At 40.6% G+C, this 23,473-nt stretch overlaps 1 pseudogene; it reads right to left on the bottom strand.

Moving 5' to 3' along the window:
* Positions 1-322: 322 nt before the first annotated feature.
* LOC102827447 lies at positions 323-2,961 on the bottom strand (annotated as a pseudogene).
* Between the last annotated feature and the right edge of the window lie 20,512 nt (positions 2,962-23,473).

Below are 23,473 nucleotides of genomic sequence, written 5' to 3'. Positions count from 1 at the left end.
AGGTGATGCTAGATTAAATGTTGGTAAAGTTCTTTTATGGGACTCCCCACGTCTTCCTCCAATTTACTCCACTTTATAAAGAATCCTATTACTTAGAGCTAGTCTGAATAACAGCAGCACTCAAGGGGCATCACACTTAAGTTCTTGTTAGAAAGCAATACTTGTGCAGTGCACATTTTACTGTGTAAAAGGGAATCAAAATTTATTTATTTTTTATTCCCAACATAGGCAAAGGGAATGATTGCTCTAATTTTAAACTCCTCATTGGAATTCCTTAAAAAATTAAAGGCATTCCATCAAGTTCTTCAAGATGGTGTTATTGCTATGCATTGGTTGGCTGGTCACTTTCTGTCTGTGTTGCTTTGAAGAGATCTTCCACTATATCTCCACTATTCCTTTCTTATAATATTCTTTTCTTTAGCTAGGATTTCACACAACTTTAATGCTTTATTAAATATGTTCACCTTGTTTTCACATTGGTTTTCTAGCATGTCTTCATAGATATCCACAAGAAAAGCAATTAAGTAGGGAGAACTGTGACTGGTTGTAAATCAAGTAACTGATTCAACAGATTGAGATATTTGGAAAGGCCCTGGTTCCATGCACTTTCATTACTTAGTATTAGTTTGATAGTTTCCAGAGTATACTGGACTTCTTTTGCCAGCACAGCAGGATCACTGTAGCCAGTGGTGTTAGAAATTACAAAATACCTTTGGTTCCAGACACAGTTATTTCTCACATCTTCTTTGACAAGTTGATCTACTTACTGAAGTTCATCATCCCAAAGTTAAATCCTGAAGGATCCATTGTCGTCGATGCTGCCAGGTATAGTAATTCTTTGCACCTTGATTAATAATATCACCAATAAACTCAAGCTCCTGAGATTGTTCTTTCAGCCATTTCACTAAAACTCAAAAAAACTCATCTGTGGTGCCAAACTTGATAGTTTGGGGGTTGTTCCTCAATTATTGCAGTGGATAGTTAATTTCCTCATGCAGATCCTTCTGAAGTGACTTTAAGAGAACTCTCCAAAAATGTCACACTGTGTAGTTGGCTGCATTTAACTCAATGGCATCTTGTTGTTGTTGTTAGGTACCATCGAGTTGGTACCGACTCATAGTGACCTTATGTGCAGCAGAATGAAACACTGCCCGATCCTGGGCCAACCTCACTATTGTTGCCACGCTTGAGCCCATTGATGCTGCCACTTGGCCATCCATCTTGCTGAGGGTCTTCCTCTTTTTCTTTGACCCTCCACCTTACCAAACATGATATCCTTTTTCAATGACTGGTCCCTCCTGACAATATGTCTGAAGTATGAGAGATGAATTTTGGCCATCTTGGCCTCTAAGGAGCACTCTGGCTGCACTTCTTCCAAAACAGATCTGTTGGTTCTTTTGGTAGCCCATGGCACTTTCAATATTCTCCTCCAACACCATAACTCAATAGCATCAATTCTTCTACAGACTTACTTATTCACTGTGCAGCTTTCACATGCATATGACGTTACTGAATTTACCATGGCTTGGGTCAGGCACACCTTAGTCCTCAAGTTGACATCTTTGCTCTTCAACACTTTAAAAAGGTCTTGTGCAGCAGACTTGCCTAATGCAATACGGTGTTTGATTTCTTGACTGCAGCTTCCATGAGTGTTGATAGTTGATCAAAGAAGAATGAACTACTTGACAACTTAAACCTTTTCTCCATTGATAAGGATGTTGTTTATTGGTCTGGTGGTAAGAATTTTTGTTTTCTTTACACTGAGATGCAATTCATACCGAAGGTTGTGCTCTCTGATCTTTATCAGTAAATATTTTAAGTCTTCTTCACTTTCACCAAGCAAGGTTGTGTCATCTGCTTATAGCAGGTAGTTAATGAGTATTCCTCCAATCCTGATGCCACGTTGTTCTTCATACAAACCAGCTTCTCGGATTATTTACTCAGCATACAGGTTGAATAATTATGGTGAAAAAATACAACCCTGTCACACACCTCTCTTAATTTGAAAGCATTCAGTGTCCCCGTACTCTGTTCGAACAACTGCCTCTTGGTCCATGTACAGATTCCTCATGAGCACAATTAAGTGTTCCAGAATACTCATACTTTGCAATGTTGTCCATAGCTTGTCATGATCCACACAATCAAAAGCATTTGCATTGTCAATAATGCACAGATAAACATCTTTCTGACATTCTCTGCTTTCAGTCAAGATCCCTCAGACTTCAACAATGATACCCCTTCTTTCATGACCTCTTCTGAATCCGGCTTGAACCTCTGGAAGATCTCTGTCAATGTATGCTTCCAGCCATTTCTGTATTACCTTTAATAAAACTTTACTCTCATGGGATATCAAAGAGATTGTCCGATGATTTCTGCATTCCGTTACCTCTCTTTGGAATGGGCACAAATATGGATCTCTTCCAATCAGTCGGCCAGATAGTTGTCTTCCAAATTTCTTGGCATAGATGAGTGAATGCCTCCAGTGCCACCTCACTTTGCTGAAATATTTCAATTTTTATTCCATTAGTTCCTGGAGACTTGTTCTTTGCCAATTCCTTCAGTGCACCTTGGACATCAACCATTTCCTTTTGGTACAGTGACTGTGTATAATAGCATCTTTGGTTAGCTTTTTCATCACACAGCAGAACAGCCTGGAAATAATCATAAACATCTCTAAACTTTTCACTATAAATGATCTGAACCACTGGATTGGAGCCATCATTCTACGGCACTGGATCCACTTCAGCTCACTCTGCTCTGTCCCTGTATAGGACAGAGGTGGGCCAGTCCAGGTTCAGAAACTCATTGTCCATAGGAGATGCCACCGCTTCTCCTGCCTCGGCCATCATCTCTTCCTGGTGCTGCTGCTGTCAGAGGTGGGTGCAGCTGGGGAGGTGGCTGCTCTGACTGACTGGGTTTACTGCCCTGCGCAGCATCCATGATCCCCTCAGTAGCCGCCATCTTGCCTGGGATTGTAGTGGAGGTGTCCCAAAGGTTTTTGAATGTTGTTTTTTTTTGTGTGTTCTTATTTGTTTAAAGGAACTTTTAAATTTCACTTTCTATTTGTTATACTACCTAGTAGCTTTTAATCAGGGTGTTATTCAGTTTCCATGTATTTGCTTTTATTTACTTGACCTTCCTATTGCTTGTTGTTGTTGTCATCAGGTGCTATCGAGTCAGAACTGACTCATAGTGACCCCATGAACAGCAGAATGAAACAATGTCCGATCCTGTGCCAACTTCACTACCGCTGCCACACTTGAGTCCATCAATGATGCCACCTTGCTGATCCATCTTGTTGGGGGTCTTCCTCTTTTTCTCTGACCCTCCATCTTACCCAGCATGACATCCTTCTCCAGTGACTGTTCCCTCCTGACAATATGTCTAAAGTATGAGAGACGGAGCTCAGCCACCTGGCCTCCAAGGAACACTCTGGCTGCACTTCTTCCAAAACAGATCTATTCTTATCAACGGAGAAAAGATTGAAGTTGTCAAGGACTTCATTCTTCTTGGATCAACTATCAACACTCGTGGAAGCAGTAGTCAAGAGATCAGATGATGTAGTGCATTGGGCAAATCTGCTGTACAGGAACTTTTTAAAGTGTTGAAGAGCAGAGATGTCAGCTTGAGGACTAAGGTGCGTCTGACTCAAGCAATAGTATTCTCAATAACCTCATATGGATGCGAAAGCTGGACAGTGAATAAGGAAGATCATAGAAGAATTGATGCCTTTGAGTTGTGGTGTTGGAAGAGAATACTAAAAGTGCCATGGACTGCCAAAAGAACCAATAGATCCTATTGCTAGTTTCTAATTTTGTAGCATTGTGGTCTGAGAAGATGCTCTGTATTATTTTGATGTTTTTAAATTTATTGAGACTTGCTTTGTGGCTTAAAACATGGTCTATTCTAGAAATTGTTCCATGTGCACTAGAAAAGAATATGTATTGTGCTGTTGTTGTGTCGAATGCTCTGTACAAATCTATAAGATCAAGTTGATTCATTTTGTTGTTTTGTTCCTCTGTGTCTTTGTTGAGTTTCTTTCTGGTTGTTCTGTCTTTTTTGAAAGTGGTGTATTAAAATCTTCCACTATTATTGTTGAATTCAGTTCTATTCAGGTTTGATTTATGTATTTTGAGGCTTTTTGTTGTTGTTGTTGGGAGCATTGATATTTATTATGGCTATGTCCACTTTTTAGATTGACCCTTTAATAATGAGATAGTGTCCGTCTTTGTCTCTTATGCTGTTTTTTGCCTTATAATTTATTTTATTAGAGATTAAATTGCCACTCTTGCTCATTTTATATTGAAATTAGGTTTGTATATTTTTTCTTTCTGTTAATTTTTAATCTATTTTTTCTGTAAGATGTGTCTCTTGTAGACACTATATTGAAGGATCCTGTTTTCTTATCCATTCTGCTACTCTCTGTCTCATTGACATAGGAAGAAAGAGAGGCAGATCACATCTGAAAAGTTAGCCAATAGCAGCAGGATATTGACTGATATGGTTCCATAAGATGAGTCTTTCATGTTGGAAGGCACTCAAAATACGACTGAGAAACAGCCACCTCCTCAAAGTAGAATCAGCTTTAATATGTGAATGGAGCAAAGGTTTCAAGACCCTCATTTGCTGATGGGGCACAACTTAAAATGAGAAGAAACAGTTACAAACATCATAATGTAGAATATAAGAAGCATATAGCCAGAAAAATTTGCAGTCATGAAACATGAAATGGAATGTATAAAAGTCAATATCCTAGACATTAGTGAGCTGAAATGAACTAACATTGACCATTTTGAATTAACCAATCATATGGTTTACTATGCTGGGAACGACAAATTCAAGAGGAATGGCATAGCATTCACCATCAAAAAAAGGATTTCAAGATCTGCCTTGAAATACAATGCTGTCTGTGATAAGATAATAACCATATGCCTACAAGGAAGACTAGTAAGTACCATTATTTTTCAAATTTATGGACCAAACACTAAAGCCAGTGGTGATGAAATCCAACATGCAATCAAGATGTAATGTTATTTAATGGCAATTTAAATGCAAAGTGCTGGGGGCCAGCCTCAGCAAACTTATTCAAGGGTTCTGAAGGGGATGTGGCGTTGGTGGGAAAAAAGAATCACACAGAGTTGATGGGTCGTGATGAATTCAAGATCTTCTCATTTTTTATTCTCATGCCTTATTCTATCTTACAACCCCCTTATATACCGTTACAAAAACATTGCTTTCATAGTAATTAATGTCTTCAAAGTACAATCTATTCTGAGGGCACATTCTTCATGGTTTACGACCCTTAGATTTACAACAGGGACAAGAAGGTAAAACATTACATCAGAGCATACGTGACATCCTGCTTTCTTGTAACCTTTTAGTTAAACATTTGTTCATACATAAATAACTTTTATTCTTTTCTCTGAGGAGCAAGTTAACCTTTACATATGTTTCTTAACCTCTATCTGTTAAGTCTTGTTAAATCATCAATCTTAGTTGTAGGGTGTAATTAACATTCCATTAACTTCCTCCATACACTATCTGTTTATAGGCTACAAAATCATCACTTATCAGAACATTTAAAAAACTGAGGCCATGGAAAACAACTTCTGTATTCTACTGACTATCAATCTAAGAATATTTAAGTCAGACTTTTTATTTACGTATCTGTGTGTACCCACAGCTCTTATTTATGGTCTAGTTGCTTTTAGGAATTCTTTATTGTCTTAAACTAAGGGTACAAAGAAGAATGTTTATAATCACTAAACCTAAGCTGGTAGTAATTCAACTGGCAAATCCTGTCTCCTAGTAGTCTTAAGAACATTGTTACTATAAGTATTAAAATTACCTATGATTACAAGTAGAATAAATGGCTTCTAACTTTTAATAAAAATATACTAAAGTGTAGGAGAGTCAAAATCTAAAATAAAGGGATACTAATAAAATCATGAGTAAATCGGAGAATGATTCAAAAAGAGAAAAAATAACTAGGGGCCTGTGCATAGAATTTTTCTTTGTGTCACTTTGCTAGAACAATGAGTTCTTCATGCACAGGGTCCCCGTAGTCTCGTTCCTTCATTTCAATTCCTTGATTAATATGGCCTCTGCCAGCAAAGGATGGAAACAAAAGGATCAGTAGTTAGATACTATGGCCTTAGCTATAGAAATGATGCTGGAGATTACATGATATAATTTTGCAAGACTAGTGACTTATTCATTGCAAATACCTTTTATTCCAACAACATAAAAGACAACTATATACATGAACCTCACCAAATGGAATACACAGAAATCCAATTGACTACATCTGTGGGAAAAGATGCCAAAACAAGATCAGGGCCAACTCTGGAACAGACCATCAATTGCTCATATGCAAGTTCTGGCTAAGGATGAAGAAATTTAAAACAAGTCCATGAGAGCCAAAATATGACCTTGAATATATCTCACTTGAATTTAAAGATCTTTTCAAGACAGATTTGATTCATTAGACAGTAATGACTAAAGACCAGAAGAATTGTAGGATGACATCAAGAACATAATATAGGAAGAAAGCAAAAGAACATTAAAAAGACAAAAAGACCAAAATGGATGTCAGAAGAGACTCTGAAAATTGTTCTTGATTATAGAGAATCTATATCAACTGGGAGAAATGAGGAAGTAAGAGAGGTAAGCAGAAATCTTCAAAGGGCAGCTAAGAAGACAAAGTAAAGTATTATAATGAAATGTACAAAGACCTGAATTTAGTAAACCAAAAGGGAAGAACATGCTCAGCATTTCTTAAGCTAAAAGAACAGAAGAAAATTCAAGCCTATATTTGAAAAATTGAAGGATTTTATGGGTAAAACATTGAATGATGCAGAAAGCATCAAAGGAAGATGGGAGGAATATACAGAGTCAATAAAAGAATTGGTAAATGGTCAGGCATTCCCAGGTATGCCATATGATTAAGAACTAATGGTACTGAAGGAAGACGTCTAAACTGAACTGAAGGCACTGGTGAAATACAAGGCTCCAGGAATTGATAGAATACCATTTGAATGTTTCCACAAATGGATGCAGCACTGGAGGTGCTCACTTGCCTATGCCAAGAAATTTTGAAACTGACTGGACAGCACTTAATGAAAACAACAATAGTAAAACCTTTGATTGCCTTGAAGAAACTTTTGGTGGGATTATGGATGCAAAGGCCATTCTGGTGAAGCTCAGAAGGAAGAGAGGAGAGCTGTAACACTAAAGGTTTTGCAGCTGAAGAAGCAGTGACAGTAAAACAGTAGTAGCAGAACCAGGAAACCTGTGTAAAATCGTACAGGCTGCTGAGTGATTGAGAGAGTTGAGTCCCTTCAGGTAAAAGGCTTCTTGGAAGAATGGGGTGCCTCACAGCATTTAGAGTTGAGCACTTTTAGGCTGAGGCTTATTGATGAAGTGGGGTGCTTCTGGGCACTTATCAGCAAAGTTAAAGAGCTTTGTTACACTTGCCTGATCAGACAAGAGGTCAAGCTGCCTTAAAAGCCCTAAGGGTCCATGGGACCAAGAGGCAAAGGGACCAGGAAACAGAAGCTGAAGAGAAAAGGATCAGAATATCCTGGGTCTCAAAGGGTAGGGGCACAACTTCTGGAGTTTCAAAGGGTGTGGCCATGACCTCCTAGTTTTCAAAGTGTTAGGTCTTCATCAACTTGGTTCCAGTGAGGCTGCTGTTCACAAGTGCCAGGAGGATGGGGCTGGGTCTTTGTCCAGAGCTGAGGGGCTGGGACTGCTATGACCAAAGTTAGAAGACCAGGGCTTGCTGGGGCCTAGGGATGAGTTTGTCACTTATATGGACTAGGAAAATGGGACTGAAGAATAGTGTGAGCCAAAGCCAAGGGAACAGAGTTGCATGATCAGTAGACCTGGAAAACTGGGCTGGAGCTCAAGGTCATGGGACCTCCATCCAGAATCCAGATAGCATGGCCAGATGGTATGAAGGTCAGGGCCATGGCCTAGATGGTCTCAGACACCGAAGACTTATTTCAAGCCTTGGAAGCTAATGTAAATTCTTCAGCTGGGCTTAGGACTTGTTTGGTACTTTTTGATCCTTTCCCCCCTCCAATTTCTCCCATTTTTAATGGGAATTTTTATCTTGTGCTATTCCATCATTGCCTTTCGGAACCAGATTACTTGTATTCTATCTTCACACATGAAGAGAGATGGAATTTGAATTTGAAACCAATTTAAGACTTTTGGGATGATATGATGGGGTCTGTCAGTTTGTAGTACTGTGGTGGCTTGTGTTTTGTTATGACATTGGAAGCTATGCCACCGGTATTTTAAATATCAGCAGGGTCACCACGGTGGAGAGATTTCAGTGGAGTTTCCAAACTAAGACAGACTAGGAAGAAGGAGAGGTGGACTACTTCTGAATGGTTAGCCATTTAAAACCCTATGAATGGCAGCATAAAATTGCCAGGTGTGGTACCAGGAGATGAAAACATTACAAATAGCAGCAGAACATTATTAGCTAAAGTGCCTGAAGATGAGCCTATCAGGCTGGAAGACACTCAAAATAATACTGGGAAAGAGCTGCCTCCTTAAAGTAGAGTTGACCATGATGATGTGAATGGAGTAAAGCTTTTGGGACACTCATTTGCCAACAGGACAAAACTCAAAATGAGGAGAAATACCTTCAAACATTCACTAATAATCAGAACATGGGATGTACGAAGTATGAATCTAGGAACATTGGAAGTTGTAAAAAATGAAATGTAATGCATAAAGATCAATAATACAAAAAGGCATTAGTAAGCTGAACTGGACTGCTATTGGACATTTTGAATCTGACAATCATATCGTTTACTATGTCAGAAACAAAAAGGAATTCAAGAGGAATGGTGTCACATTCATCATCAAAAAGAACATTTTAAGCTCTGTCTTGAGATACTGTGCTGTCTGTGATAAGATAATATTCATACACCTATAAGAAAGACCAGTTAAAATCATTATTATTCAAATATACTCACCAACCACTAAAGTTTAACTAAAGTTAAAATGAAGTTGAAGAATTCCACCAACTTTTTCAGTCTGAAATTGATCCAACATACAATCAAGATGCAATGATAATTACTGGTAATTGAAATCCAAAAGTTGGAAACAAAGAAGAAGGATCCATAATTGGAAAATATGTCCTTGATGATAGGAATGATATTGGAGATCTCATGATAGAATTTTTCAAGACCAATGGCTTACTCATTACAAATACATTTTTATCAGCAACATAAAAGGTGATTATACATCTGGACCTCATCAGATGGAATATACAGGAATCAAACTGACTACATCTGTGAAAAGAGACAATGGAGAAGCTCAATATCATCAGCCAAAAGAAGGCCAGGGGCTGATTGTAGAACAGACTGTCAATTGCTCATATGTAAGTTTGGGCTGGAGTTGAAGAAAATTAAAATAAGTCTACAGGAGCGAAAATATGATCTTGAATATGTCCCATCTGAATCTAGAGGCCATCGCAAGAAGAGATGCATTAGGTACTAATGACTGAAGACCAGAAGGGTTGCAGGATGACATCAAGAACATCACACAAGAAGAAAGCAAAAGGTCATTAAAAAACAGAGAAGAAAGAAAAGACCAAAATGGATGTTGGAAGAGACTGAGACTTGCTCTCCAGCATAGAGATGCTAAAGTGAATGGAAAAAATGAGGAAGTAAAATAACTGAATAGAAAATTTCAAAGGACAGTTTAGGAAGACAAAGTCAAGTATTTTAATGAAATATACAAAGACATGAATTTAGAAAGCCAAAAGGGAAGAACACACTTGGAACTTCTGAAGCTGAAAGAACTGAGGAAAAATATTCAAGCCTCAACTTGCCATACTGAAATATTCTATGTGTAAAATATTGAATGATTCAGAAACCATTATAAGAAGATGGAAGGTGTACTCAGACTTACTGTGCCAAAAAGGAATGATCAATGTTCAACCATTTCAACAGGGAGCATATGATCAAGAACTGATGGTGCTGAAGGAAGAAGTCCAAGCTACACTGTATTTGCAAAAAACCAGACTCCAAGAATTGATGCAATACAAATGGCAGTCTTTCAATAAACTGATGGAGACCTGGAGGCAGTCTATGTCAAGGAATTTGGAAGACAGCTACCTGGTCAACTGATTGGAAGAGATCCTTATATGTGTCCATTCCAACAGGATGCAGAAATCATCAACAATATCAATGATATCACATGAAAGTAAAATTTTGTTGAATATAATTAAAAATTGGCTGCAATTGTACATCAGCAAGGAATTACCAGAAACTGAAGCTTCAAAGGAAGGATTCAAAGGAAGACATGGAGTGAGGGATATCATTGCTGGCATCAGATGGATCTTGGCTGAAAGCAGAGAATACAAGAATGATAGTTACTTGCGCTTTACTGACTATACAAAGGCTTTTGACAGTGTGGATCATGAAGAGTTATGGATAACCATTACAAGGAATGGATGGATATTCCAAAACATTTTATTGTGCTCATGAGGAACCTGTACATAGACAAAGAAGCAGTTGTGCAAAGAGAGAAAGGGGATGATGCTGAATGCTTTAAAATCAGGAAAGGTTTGCACCAGAGTTGTATCCTTTCACCATGTTTATTCAATGTATATGCTGAGCAAATAATCTGAGAAACTGGATTATACGAAGAATGGCATCCAGATTGGAGGAAGTCTCATTAACAATCTGTAACATGCAGATGATACAATCGCACTCACTGGAAATGAAAAGGATTTAAAATATTTACAGATGAAGACTAAAGACCATAGTCTTCAGTATGGATTGCACCTCAATATAAAGAAAACAAAATTCCTCACAACTAGACCAATAAATAACATGATGATAAATGGAGAAAACAAGTGAAGTTATCAAAGACTTAATTTTGCTTGGATCCACAATCAATACTCATGGAAGTTGCAGTAAAGAAACCAAATAATTTACACTTGACAAATCTGCTGCACAAGACCTCTTTAAAATGTTCAAGTGCAAAGACAGCAGTTTGAGGACTAAGGTGCACCTGACACAAGCTATGATATTTTAAATAGCTTCATATGTGTACAATAGTTGGGCAGTGAATAAGGAAGACCACAGGAAAACTTATGCATTTAGGTTATGATGTTGGAGAAGAATATTAAGAGTACCATGGACTACCAGAAGAACAAACAAGTTTGTATTGGAAAAAGTGCAGCCAGAATGCTCCTTAGAAACCAGGATGGCAAGCTTTCATCTCTTATACTTTGATTATGTTATTAGGAGAGACCAGTCCTTGGAGAAGGACATCATGATTGTTAAAGAGAAGGGTCAGCGAAAAAGAGGAAGACCCCTAACAGGATAGATTGGCATAGTGGCAATAGCAATTAACACAAGTGTAACAAAGTATGTGAGGATGGCACAGGATCTGGTAGTGTTTCGTTCTGTTGTGCATAGGGCCGCTATGAATCGGAACCAACTCAATAGCATGTAATAACAACAAAAGAATGATGGGGTGAATGGTTTTTGCATGTTAGGTTTGAATTACTCCCCCTAAAAGTATGTGTCAGTTTGGCTGGATTGTGATTCTCAGTGGTTTGGCAGTGATGCATTCATCTCCCATGTTGTGATCTGATGTGATCAGCCCATTGGTTGTGAAGTGACTAAGGTGGGATACAACAGACCCAATCTGATGTAAGGAGAATTCCTCTGAGGTGTAGCCTTCTCCCAATATATATATAGATGCTGTGGAAAAACTAGTTTGATTTTTACTGGCCCTGGAGCTTACATCTGGCTCCTCATTGGAGTGCTGTATTTTTCTACTTGAGTCACTGGCCAGCTGTATTGCCAAACTGTGGATTTGCCAACAGGCTGCCATTGTGCCTGCTGGCCTAGGATAAATTTTTCTCTGTAGCCAGGGCACCACACCGGGGTTCCTACTGCTTGACAACTCCTGAGTCAGCAGAGGCCTCTAGCCTGACATCTGACCCATGGACTTAGAACTTGTCTAAGAACTTGCCTCTACAACTGTGTGAGTTATTCTATCTCTCTATTTATCATCTATTATCGATCAATCTATCTATCTAACCATCTAGCTATCTAGCTATTCATCTGTCTAACCTTCACTGGTTTTGCTTCTCTGGAGAACTCAGCCTAGGACAGTCACATGCATCTTCCTTGACAGCCAGGTCCAACAAGGAAGCAAAGGAAATGAGCTCAATCTATGTACTTGTTCTTGGTATATGAAGCTTGGTTCTTGATGCTTTATTCAGTGTGCACATTCCTGACCGAAAAGGGTTCAGAGTAAAATGATGGCCAAAGATGCAGCCACTTGAGCTCATCTGTACAAGCCTCATGGGAGAAGGGGAATGCAAAAAGGGACTGGAAGAGGACAAGGCCCAACTTGCAGAAGAACAGGAGCCTGATGCTCTATAGAGAGGGGAGAGCAGTTGCTGAGTGTCAATCAGAGAGTTAATTATGAAAACAAGAGGACACAGAGATTAAATAAAAAACACCAAAAAGGTCACATGAATGTTTATTATATATAAATGAGGAAAAGGAAGAAAAGATTTCCAAAGTTATATTTTCCAGGGTCAAACAATAACAACACAATCAACCCCTTTCCCACCACACACATACAAACTTGGAATGCTGAGGAGATACCATGCTTTATATGCTTCTAGAAAGTATGCTTGTGTATACATGGAGATATATACACAGGTTTTTATTGTCTTATGTGGTATTTTTCATTAGGTGTACAGTAACAATGCTTGAGTTATGAAGTTTAAAGCTGACAGAGTGCTGGAGACAGTGGAACCCTGCCCAACCTCTAGGGTGAACTATGAAGACCTCTGAGCAGCACTGGGGCAAAACTAGACCCAGGTATAATTCTAACGGTGACAGGCCTAAGCCACCTTCCACCTGGCTGCTGGGGTGCCAGGCTGCAAGAATTAGGCCAGTGAAGTTCTGGGAGCTTCCCTGGTGGTGGTGGTGGTGGTGGTGGTGGTGGTGATGGTGGTGTGCCCTGGAGTCAGTTCGGACTCAGCGATCCTGCATAGGATGTCCGAGGCTGTACATCTTTATGGAAACAGAAAGTCTCATCTTTCTCCCATGGAACAGCTGGTAGTTTCAAACTGCTGACCTTGAGGTTAGCAGCCCGACTTATAACCACTACCCTATCTGAAGCTTCCCGGGTTCCCAGTATTAGAAGTTTCTTCCTTTCTTGGAATGGAGGCAGGCTTCAGTCATTGGAATGGGATGGAAATTCTCCCATGGCTGGCTTGGATCCCTAGAAATGCCTGTGGGAATTGAGTGGAGGTACATCTTTGGGGTTCCCAGAGGATCTGGGTAGAAGTGGAGACAAGAAAGTCTGAGAACAATGAAATATACTCAGTCAATTGAACAGAAAGAAGAGAGACTCGAACAAAGTCAATCACGGTATCAAAACACTGCAAATCACAATTCTCATCCACATATAAATTCAGTTGATCCACACAGACCCACTTATGTTATAAGAAAAAAAAAAAAAGGCACCATATACAACATCATTGAATTTAATCTAGGAAAATCACCAGCCAGGTGTTCCCACAGGTACCAGGAGCTTTCAGGTGGAGGTGCCCTGGAGGAGCCTGCTACAAGCTCCACTATCCATTTTTTCTTACTTGAAACAACCTATCACATTCTAACAGAGAAAATGAGCTTCTGCCCTCTTCTCCTCGATTCCTATACTCAGATAGGTGGTGAAGCAAAAAGGGTCTTCAGAAGAGAGGATTGCTTGAAGCCCTAGAAAAGCTGCAGAAAGAGACGAATGCCCCCCTTTTTCTCTGGGCAGGCTTGCCCTGCACAATCCCACAGAAGGCCCCAAGAAGACTAAGCTGTGCTGGAAGTGGGGTGAAGGTGAGATCAGGTGTGTTTAGGAGATGCTAAGATGCTGAGTCCATGGACCCTGGAGAGATCCACACACAGAGACCCTGGAGAGAGATGAAAACATTTGTGTACATCTGAATCTGGAATAGGATAATGAGGGCAAAATATGACCCCAGTAGGAGCTCATGCTGGAAGAAGACTGAGCTCATGGAATTGTGGTGATGGGCTCCTTTGGAGACATCCAGTCCCAGTCCCAAGTCTTTAGACAGATTTTGTTCTATGTCAAGGGGCCTGTGGGAGGGGATCAAACTGGAGGTCTATGCTCACTTCAGGCAAAAATGAGGAGAGGTGGATTGCGGAGTTCCAGGCAACCTGGATGGGCGGCATTTTGGCAGACCTAAGGAGGGCGTGAGGCCAGGGACCACATTCCATGGCTAACTCCAAAGTGTGTGACAAATTGTATGGAAATTTAGGACATATACAAGTGTGGAAGAAGGAGAGTTAAACTGGGGTAGATGTTCTGTTTTTATTATAGAAAGAGTGCTGGCTCCAGGCACTGCCAGTCTCTGGACCCTACAGTCTTTGTAGGTGAAAACCATTTCTCCCACTCCCTTGTCTGAATAGGATCCACCCTCCAAACCCTTTACTCTGGTAAGGATCTTGTTTCTAACCTGCAGATGAAAAAGCTGAGGCACTAGGCAGTCAGAGCTGTGGGCAGTTAGTATCAGCACGGAAACTCTGATATGGTCCTGGGCATTTGGGATCATTTCCAAGGGGATTTCCTGACCTTTACCAGAAGATTCATCCTATGAAGTCTCCCTGGTACCTTTTCAGACTCCATGTGTGATTTAGAATAGATCTAGGACATCTTAGTGTGTGTGTATATGTGCCTTTATCCTGTGGTGAACATTTGGGAGCAATAAGAATCTAACAGAGTCCTTGGGTGGTGTAAGCAGTTAAGATGCTCAGCAACTAATAGAGAAGTTGGAGGTTTGAGTTCACTTGGAAAAAAGGCCTTCCAAAAAATCAGCCACTGAAAATCCCATGAAGCACAGTTCTATTCTGACAAATATGGGGTTGACATGAGTCAGAGAATACTTGACGGCCACTGATTTGATTTTTACTTAAAAATCAAGTGGGAAGAAAGCTAATGAAAATATACAGGGCCCTGTATATTTTACCCTACTCTAGCTGACCCTAGCCGCTCTCTTCCTGACCGAACTCCCCTTCTACTCTCCTATAAGATGCATACAGAGCACGTTGTTGGGAGAAAGCCCAACCCTTTTGATGTGTCCCCTCACTCCAGTCCCTGCTAACCCTGCCTCTGGCTCCTTTTACCTGTGCAGGCTTGGAAGTGGCAGGGGTGTGACAAGCAGGGTGTTAGTAATCTCCAGAAAAGCTGTATTTCTGATCCTTTTCTCTAAAACTGAGCCCAGGCCCAGGCTCATTTATTGTTGAATGAGTAAGTGCAAACAGGGGCCTCCACACTTGTGAGGAAGCTTTCCTTTCCTTTTTTTTTTTTTTTTTGTTTTATTGTGAATTATGTGATAGTTTACATGAGAGAACATTAATTTTACAGTGAGGATGCCTTCTTGAGGCCTGCAGGTGGTTCATCACTAAGCCCTACCAAGGGGGACCATTGAGGTGAATGGAAACTCTCTGTATTCACCCTTAGACTCCAAGGGTCAGCAGATAGTCAGCAATCACCTCAAATAATCCCTCAATCACAAGGTCAGGGAGAGTCAGCATGATGGGGTGGTGATGTAAAAGTATACTTCCACTTTCAAGCCCTCAAATAAATCCAGCAAGAGAAGGAATAATACAACCCCCAATTCTGAGAATTTATAATGAAATTATATACCCCAAGCAGTTTCCACAATGGACCAATCTTTCTTTGCCAATATCACAAACACAATAAAAACAACTGGTGTAATTAGAGCTTAAAGTAGGCCTGAGAGCCAAGATGGGATCTGAGCTCCCTCCAACATAGTTCACTTGCCCTGGTACAGGTACCCAGAGGAGCTGGAGTCCAGGAATTCAGGAGCAGGAAGGCAAAACTGAAGAGAATCCTCTCAGACTCACCCTGTCTATACACGAATTTTTATTTGTTTGTTAAAGGAAGAGTTCTGTTTTGTTTCATATTTTAAAGAACCAGTCAGGTCCAGAGGACCCATTGTCATTTGAGCAATTGTTTTCTGTTTCACATGGCTCAGGCATTAAGCAAGTGTCTTTCCTAGTCCTGGGGTGTAGACCCACATTTCACTGGCTCATGGCTTGGTGCTTGGGGTATGTGTATGGTTTTCTTTTGTGATATCTGGGCTCCTGTTCCCTCCAGGAGAAATCTTAACCATGTGACCATTTGTTCCCTGTATTTCTATTTTGTGTGAGTTCTCCCCACTGTTCCTCAACCTTCACAGCATTTGGGTGAGGAGAATTCACACACACACCTCTGAGCTGGTTTGTGTAGAAAGAAGACCTGGGGTCTGGAGAGTGACGAGTGAATAACTTGGTCATGCATGTTAAGGTGGGGTAGCTCCTAATGCTGGCTCTACCTCTGGCCACTGTGCTCTTATAGTCTCAGTAAGGGGTACCCTTTGGGACTGTCTTAAATAAGGAATTGTACATTGGAGGGTTCCCAGGAGGGTGAAGACAGGGCATGATGTGAGGCAGGGTTGGTAGGCTGATGGAGTGGTGGAGATGGAGAAGCAGAGAGGCACAGCAGTCTTCTGGTTCTTTCTAAAGGATGAGAACCCTTCAAAAATGCCTAGCTCCCTGCCTTCTGTCACCCACCTCTGACACTCCTCCCAGCTACTGGTTCAAGGCTGTAAAGAACACTTGGGCACAGGCTGTGGAGTCAGCCAGACCTGGTTAACTCCCAGTTCTGCTATCCATAAAGTGTGTTTGGAGCATGTGACTTCCTCTCTTGGAGTCTCAGTTCTGACAACTGAATGCTAAGTATACTAGCATCTCCCTTACCAGTAAGGGATCTAGGAGATAAAATGCCCCACATTGAACTGGTGAGTACCAATATATGGGGGCTGTTCTTGTCACTAAGGTGGCAGAGAGGGAATCTGCTTCTGGCTCCATTCCTTAGCTTCACTCAAGTACAGCCAGAGACTGGCTCCCAGGCCAGGTAGACTGCCTGTCAGACTGGGGCTGGGATCCTGTGACAAGGCACCACAGAGTCTAGGCCCTGACATCTTGACCCTAAAACCTAAGGTCTGAAACAAATTCAGAACTAAATAAAACAAAACCACACCAAAGTCACTGTCACTGAGTACATTCTGACTCATAGTGACCCTGTATAGGGGGAAAATCCTTATGGGAATAGACAACTTAATCTTTCTCTTTTAGAGCAGCTGGTGGGTTTGAACCGCCAAACTTGTAGTGAGCAGTCTAATTCCACAGCATCACCAGAGCTCTTTAAATGTATTGCCATCAAGTTGATTCCAATTCATAATGACCCTGGATATGGTTTCTGAGGCTATAAATCTTTATGGAAGCAGAAAGCCTCATTTTTCTTCTGTGAAGTGGCTGGAGGGTTTGATCTGTTGACCTTGCAGTTAGCAGCCCCATGCTTGTCCTACAGCACCACCTGGGATCCTTCTTGTTGTTTTTTTTTAAGTGCTGTTGAGTCAGTTCTGACTCAGCGACCCTGCATAGCATTTCTGAGGAGCGGCTGGTGGGTTTGAAACTGCCCCCTTGAGGTTAGCAGTCCAATGGTTATCTTACAGCATCCCACCAGAGCTCTTTACAGGGATTCCTTCTCCTTCATCTATAGGATACTCCTGGGCCACTAGGTGACTGACTCACCCTTGTCCCACTCTGTTGTTATGTGCTGTTTGAGTCATTTCTGACTCAGGGTTTCTGAGAAGCGGCTGGTGGGTTTGAACTGACAATTTTGCTCATCCTAGAGTGCCACACTCTAGCCTGAGGAAATTACCACTGTCTGGTCACTGGACTGGCATCTCTGGGTGATACAAATGGTTAATGTGCTTAGCTGATAACTGAATGGCTAGAGATTCAAGTCCACCCAGAGACATATGTGAAGAAAAGCCTGGCAAGCTATTTAGGAAAAATCAGCCATTGAAAACCCTCACAGTTCAGCTATGACACATATGTGGGTGCCTTGAGTATGAGCCAAGTCATTGGCAACTGAGTTTTGATCACTGGGCCACAACAAGGTCCTGGGAGTACCTCATTCACTGTGAAATTCTCTGCAAGTCTTGATTCCTGCCTCTAACACCATCTCAGGAGGGTGTCCGTCTGGCTTCTGACTGATAAAAGGCTGGAACTTGAAGTATGCAGTGACTTTGGGGTCACACCCCTGGTGTCGCACTATCAAGGCAAAGCTCAGATTGGTCACAATAGGGTTATGTGTCAGCTAAACACTTGCTGGTGTGAGAACCCTACTTTATAACTGGCTGGTTTAATAAATAATCTCTGGTCTGAGCAGTCAACTCAGACTCTATCTAGAGTAAACTAGCTACTGTTCCTTATCAAATGGAAACAATACTTTGGAGATATGGTATAATTTGAAGGGATGCTATTTTAAGCAGATTCCACCCTCATTGTCCAGCACACAGGCAGGTCTCCTCTTACTTCCACCCCCACACCAGTTTCCTGGGAATGGGCTTACTCCCCAGGCTGAGGTATTCTCAGGTAGGGATCTGGATCTTGGAGTGCTGCAGAGGGGAATATGTCCTTTCAAACACACAAACCCCTGAATTAGTGCACCCTACACTGGATTCATAGTGACACCTGTCACTCAAGAAAATCCTATGTATGTTTGGATTGTATCATTACACATACAGCACAAAGTATTGTTTCTTCTCTACCCTCACAATACCCTCCCCCGCCCCAAAGTCAGGAAACTATGATTCCCCTCTCTCATTGTGGGAAGCCCCAATGTGAGACCCGTCAACACTCCATGGTGTGCCTGGAACATTTGAGAGAGATGTGAAGGGTAGAAGGGCCATGGTAGGAAATGGTGGGACCCGATCATTTTCTTCAGCTGAAAATATTAGTATGATTTCAGGGGAGGCTCTCTTCTCTGATGCAGCTTCCTTGAGAGTTGCCTGCTTGCTTGTGCCTTGCCTGTAGAGTGCTATCTTCACACAGTTCTGGCTTTCTGGATAAAACCAAATCTAGTTCTACCTCTTGAAAGCACACAGGAATCCAAATAGGTAGTGGAATACTGGTAAGAAGCAAAGGTCTGGGCTCAGGTCAGGAAGAAAGGACAAGAGAAATGAAACACTACCAGCTGTTCAAAAGTTCAGTCCAGCCCCAGGTTGCTATGGAAGAAAGATGAGACACTTCTTTAGGAGAAGAAAAACTACTCCTTTAATCAGGACCCAGGAGTGAGTGTGCGTCATTTCTCAGGAGCTGTCCACTCTAGAGAGAACTGGAGGTACATTTTTCCTGCAGGGCTGTAATTAGAAAGCCTAGTGAATGAAGTCCCTGGGAGATACAAATGGTTAACATGCTCAACTGCTGTTGGCGGTTTAAGCTTATCCAGAGGTGATTTGGAAGGAAATTGTGGCAGTCTAGTTTCAAAAATCAAACCCTCTGGTGACTTAGCAAGAACATTATTGGAACTCATTGAAAGATTTAGCAAAGTGGCAAGGAAGAAGCTCAATATACAAAAAGCAGTTGGAACCCTTTATAGTAATAAAGCAATTCTGTAAAGGAAATCCAGAAAACAATACAATTTGCAATGTTGTTGTTGTTAAGTGCTGTGGAGTGGGTTCCAACTCATAGTGACCCTGTATAAGGTTTCTGAGGAGTGGCTGGTGGGTTTGAACCGCTAATCTTATGGTTCAAACCAACCTTGCGACCCACTGCATTATCCTGCAGTGCCACACCAGGACTCCCAAAAGATGAAATACCTAGGAATAAACTTAACCAGAGCAACAGAAGACCAATATAAAGAAAACAATAAAACACTACTACAAGAAACCAAGAATCCTGCTTATCCTATTGCTGTAGGATAAACACTGGATTGCTGACTGCAAGGTTGCTCCTTGGAAACCCTATACAGGGTTAGTGTGAGTGAGACTCAACTCGTTGACACTTAACAACAAGAGCAACAAACAAGAAATTAAAAGATACCTACAAAAAAAAAGGAAGAATATACCATGCTCTGGATAGGAAGACTTAACATGGTGAAAATGCCAACACTACACAAAGCAATCTAGAGACATAATGAGATCTAAATCCAGATTCCAACATCATTCTTTAAAAAGATGGAAAAACTAATCACCAACTTTCTAGAAAGGAAAGAGACTCCAGATAAGCACAGGATTACTAAAAAAGAACAAAGTAGGAGACCTCTCATTTCTTAATATCAAAACCTACTACACAGCTATGGTAGTCAAAACAACCTGGTTGCAACAAAAGGCACATAGATCAGTGGAACAGAATTGAGAACCAGAGAAGCAAGTCCATCCACCTATGTTCAGTTGAGCTTTGACAAAGGACCAAGACATTAAATAGGGAAGAGATAGTCTCTTCAACAAATGTTGCTGTCAAACTGGAAATCTATTTGCAGAAAAATGAAACAAGATCCATATCTCACACCACATATAAAAAGGAACCAAATGTGGATTAAAGACCTAAATGTACCTAGAACTTTAAAGATCATTAATGGAAAAATAGGGGCAAACTGAGGGGCTCTGATACATGAAATAAATGCACTATCAAATACAACTAAAAACACACAAACCCCAGAAGATATAGTTATAGATAACCAGGACCTAAAAATTAGACACGTACGCATATCAAGAGATTTCACTGAAAGAGTAAGACAAGAACCCACAGACTGGGGGAAAAAATTGGCAATGACATATCAGACTGTTGTTATTGTTGTTAAGTGCCATCTAGTTGGTTCTAACTCATGGTGACCCTGTTTTCAAAGAGCTGCTGGTGGATTTGAACTGCTGACCTTGAAAATATAAACATTCGTGAACATTTGCAGAACACTTCAATACCTCAACCAAAAGATAAATAATCCAGCTAAAAAATAGGCAGAGAATATGAACAGAGACATCACCAAAGAAATCATTCAGGCAGTCAACAAACATATGGCTTGAGAAATGCTAATGATCATTAGCCATTGCTGTTGTTGTTTTTAGGTGCCGTTGAGTTGGTTTGGGCTCATAGTGACTTCATGTACAACAGAACAAAACACTGCCTGGTCCTGTGCCAGCCTCATAATTGTTGTTAAGCTTGAGCCCATTGCTGCTGTTACTGTGCCAATCCATGTTGTTTGGGGTCTTCCTCTTTTTTGCTGACCATCCACTTTACCTAGCATCATGTCCTTCTCCAGGGACTGGCTCTTCCATATGATAATATGTCCAAAGTATGAGAGACAAAGTCTTGCCATCCTGGCTTCTAAGTAACATTCTGGTTGTACTTCTTCTAATACAGATTTGCTTATTCTTCTGGTAGTCCTTAGTACATTTAATATTCTTCTCTAACACTGTAACTTAAATTCCTTATTCATTTTCCAACTTTCACATGCATATGAAGCTATTGAAAGCACCATAGCGTGCGTCAGGTGAACCGTAGTCCTCAAATTGACATCTTTGCTCTTGAACACTTTAAAGAGGTCTTGTGCAGTAGATTTGTCTAATGTAATATGCCATTTATTATTATTATTATTATTTGTCATTGATTTTTTGACTGCTGCTTCCATGACTGTTGTAGTGGATACAAGCAAAATGAAGTCTTTGACAACTTCAATCTTTTCTTCATTTATCATAATGGCCCAATGGTAAGAATTTTTATTTTCTTTCCTACCTATACTGTAGGCTATGGTCTTTGATCATTAGAGAGATGAAAATAAAAATAACATTGAGATACCATTTTGTCCCAGCATTAATAGCAAAGTCAAAAAAACAGAAAACAACAAATGCTGGAGATGGTGTGGAGAGTCTGGGACCCTTCTACACTATTGGTAGACTGTAAAATGGTTCAATTGCAATGGAAAATGCTATGGCAGTTTTTCAGAAGGCTGGAAATATAAATACCATATGACCCAGCAATCACTCTACTTGGTATATATCCCCAAGAAAGAAGAACCATGACACAAATAGATACATGCACACAGATGTTCACTGCAGCATTATTTACAACAACAAACAGATTGAGACAGCCTAAATGTCCACTGGCAGAGGAATGGTTGAACAAACTTTGGTATATACATGCAATGGAATATTATGTAACACGGAAGAAAAATGATGAATCTGCAAAATACCAAATGACCTGGCGGAATCGGGAGGACATTATACTGAGCAAAATTAGTCAGTTGCAAAGGGACAGATATTCTATGAGACCACTACTGTAAAAAGTCAAGAAAAGGTTTTCATGCTACCATAAACATTCCAAGATGATTACAGGGGTGGGAGGGAAGGAGAATCATTCACTGGCTAGAGTGTGTAGACACGTGCTAACCTGGGTGGCAGGAAAGGCAGTTAAAAAGAAAAAGAAAACAAAAAAAGGAAATGCTTTCTCCCCGCCCCCTGTGGAATTGATGGGAAATATTGTATGTTTATAGTCTCATTAGGGGAAACCATTGAAAATTTTCTTACAAAAGAAAAAAAGGAAAGGAAAGAAGCGGGGAAAAAAAAGATGACAACCTAGGAAACCCTATAGGGCAGTTCTACTCTGTCACATGGATTGTGTAAGTCTGAATCAATTTGATGACATTGAAAGAACAACAACAAAAACAAAACAGAAAAGAAAACCCAGTGGTATACAATTCTACTCAGATACACATGAGGTTGCCATGAATCGGACTCAACTTGATGCCCCTTATCTCCTGCCTAGGATGGTGGGCCACTGTCCTAGGTGGGGGCTTTAAGAATGCTGGTGAAGCAAGCAGTAGCTTCCTGAGCTGCTCAAGGTGGAGTGAGAAGCCTGTGAAGCTGAGGGCTGGTGACTTTTCAGCCTAAAACTCAGGGTAGGTGGAAGAGGGGCACTGATGACCAAGTTTCTCCACTGGCAATGGAGAAAACGGCTAAAAGAGGTCTTTTATTCAAGTTCTGGAGAAATTCTTACTGAATGAGTTTCTGATTGACAAGACAAGCCCTTTAGAGAGAGGATACATCCAATGGTGCAATGTTCAGGGGTTTGGCTACTTTTTCTAGGCCAGTCCCACCTTGTAGCTTCTGTTAAAATGAAAATGAAAACAACAGTAACAACAAAATACCTAGTGTGCATTTTGGAGTCATGATGTGGTGCTGTAGTATAAGCACTGAACGGCTAACCACAAGGTCGGTGGTTCAAATCCACCAATTGCTCCTTGAAAACCCTATAAAGAGTTGTTAAGAGTCAGACTGAATGGCATGTAAGAACAACAGTGTCCATTTTATCACTATACTTTTGGATTTCTTTTTTATTCAATTCCATATTGAGACTTGATTGGCAATAGGTTGGACAATTTGTAACAATCCTTTCAGGAGGGCCCTTTGCATAAGAAGGAATCCTTGTGTAGCATGAACAATGTCACCCTCAAAGCATCTGTTTGCAACAAGAATTTTCAAATTGGGGTTCATAATCCCATACAATTTTGCATTCCTGACTTCCAAAAAGCTCTCAAACTAATTTTTCCC

Source organism: Chrysochloris asiatica, unplaced genomic scaffold (assembly GCF_000296735.1).
Source record: "Chrysochloris asiatica unplaced genomic scaffold, ChrAsi1.0 scaffold00165, whole genome shotgun sequence".
Lineage (NCBI taxonomy): Eukaryota > Metazoa > Chordata > Mammalia > Afrosoricida > Chrysochloridae > Chrysochloris > Chrysochloris asiatica.
This window is presented reverse-complemented; position numbering and strand designations above follow the sequence as displayed.